Genomic DNA, 2,500 nt, shown 5'->3' with positions numbered 1-2,500 from the left:
TTTTCAGAGTGCAGAACTTCTTACTCACTTTGTTATCTTTGTGTCAGTACAGAAGTATATCAGGTACAATGTCTATTTTCTCATGTAGAACATGAGAATTAGAGTTAGAGTTTGCTTAATGATTTAAAGTATAAAATAAGTCATTCTCCTCAAGCTCATTTCTGCCAGCTCAGCCGTAGCAATCAGCGAGATTAAGTTAATTGTATTTCCATGCCACTCAATTAAGGAGGAGGGGGCAAGGTGAAGGAAGGGTAAAGGGGTAATGTTTTGAGTCATTTGTGGACTGAGGTGTCCTCATCCATGCTAATTTATGAATAGTACATGAATGGTAACAGAACATCTTTGCTCTATTGACGTCTTTGCATAGAAAATGGGTTTTCAGAAGACATAATGGATTACTAAGTATTACTTAGTATTACTAAGGAACACACATTCTACGCACAATGCAACAGAACCGGTCTGTTGTTCGTTTGAACGTGTTGCTGGGAAGCAATCGGGGTTTAGTATGTCAGAATTCATTAGGAACTAAGTACCCTTTTTGGTTAAAACACCACACACTCAGATGTGGCAGGCAAATAAAGTTATAATTATTAGTAATAGATTCCGGGTTTTTCCTTTTTGTCATGCATTGGATTTAGTAAAGCCATTCTAACAAACAAACAATAGGCTTAAAAACAAACAAGAAACAATATCCCTAGTTCTGTCAAAGAGCCATAATTGCTATTTGCCTTAGCCCCTCCCAAATCCAAACCCGTCAACAGGCTTGGAGAATCGGGTCCTTTTATCTCCTAGCCAGACCATAATAAGCGGTCTCCTTCCCTGGAGTCCCTGAGCCCTTCAGTCATCGATAGCACACGCCTCCTGTGGAAGTTCACACTCGGTGCGCTCTCACTTAACCGTGAAACTGCAAAAGCTCTGCACTAATTAAACCGCTAACGAAGGGGGTTTATTAATTAAAAGGAGATGTTTCGGGGGGTGGCTGAGGTGAGGAATGGGGGGGGTAGGGGGTGAATCTCTCGGCCTGGCGATGAACACAGGAGAAGGGTGGTCACAGTGGGGTAAGGGAGAGTGGACAACAGTACCTCCTGGACCTTTTAAAAGGGCTCTGATAGGACGGAAGAGACATTCAAGTTATTCTCCCAATTCCTCTCATTTTCTTTTATAGGTTAAACAAGACATCCAACAAAGTTTGTGTTGGATGACATCTGTTTGGGTTACTGGGGGGCCACTTCTCGCTTCCTTGGCGGGCAGAGACTGTCTGTTGGCGTAGGGCGACACTTGGTGAGGGTGCGGCTGCAGTCTGATAGTCCTTCTTTTACTGAGGAAGACTCCTGACAGACTTGCAGCCATGATAAGAGCTGGTGGAACTCTCTAAATGCTAAGTGAAGGTGCTTCATTGCTTCCTTTCTTATCGCCTTAAGCATAGGGTGCACAGGACCCCAGATGAAAGGCGATAACGCCGGCCCACAATTCCTTGCAGCGGGAACATTTAATGCAACACACAATTCGGCCGTTCAAGGAAACAAACAATTACCATGGAATTGTTCGTTGCTCGGAAGCAATCAAGGTTTAGTGTGTCAGTATTCTTGAGCTCCTAACCAGGTTATTATTATTAGTAATTCCGGGTTTTTAATTTTTGTCATGCATTGAATTTAGTAAAGCCATTCTAACTAACAAACAATAGGCTTAAAAACAAACAGTCAGTGTAAAGTTAAGAGTGACTTAAGACACGTCACTATTTCATTTCTTCTGTTATTATATTTCTTGGGCTAACTTGTCGGACGGTACAGATCTTTACAGGTCTTTTTTGTACAGCACTTTGTCAAGGAGAGGTACGGAGTGGTTGCAGGTGAGGCTGTCTGCTCACCTTGGGAGAGGCTTGATTAGCTAGCGGTTACAGGAGAAACTGTCTAGTCTACTCACCTAGGGAGAGCCCTGAGTAGGTAGTGGTTGCAGCAGAGACCGTCTGCTCACCTAGGGAGAGCCCTGAGTAGGTAGTGGTTGCAGCAGAGACCGTCTGCTCACCTAGGGAGAGCCCTGAGTAGGTAGTGGTTGCAGGTGAGGATGTTCACCAAACCTGCAGCAGCTGTGCCGAGTCAGAGTAATGATTCAGGACCTCGCCCAGCGTCTGTCGCTGTCCTGGGTGCTGAACTCTCCCCCCCGAGCCCTCGGTGGAGGGCCTTGGGCCGCCTGGCCTCTCCACGGTACCAGCCCAGCAAACAGGTCTTCTCTGCTGGGAAATCAATCAACCCGCTTGTCGCTGCATTCATCGCACACCAGGTGACTGAGTGAGTGTTGATCGACGCACCCCTTCCTCACCACACGTTTTACATCATCTAGACATCTGTCCTCCCTCTCCAGCTCCACTTCCTCCTCCCTTTTTCCAATTTCGATATTTAAATCTTTCTGATTGCCCCACCTGCTGTAATATGCACTCATCGTGCCACATAACTCAGCGGTTTTGGAGTGAATCTATCCATTTTTGGATGAACAGCAGATA

This window comes from Pollachius pollachius (genome assembly GCF_949987615.1).
Source record: "Pollachius pollachius genome assembly, chromosome: 6".
Lineage (NCBI taxonomy): Eukaryota > Metazoa > Chordata > Actinopteri > Gadiformes > Gadidae > Pollachius > Pollachius pollachius.
The sequence above is the reverse complement of the archived record's forward strand: the minus strand, read 5'-3'. Positions refer to the sequence as shown.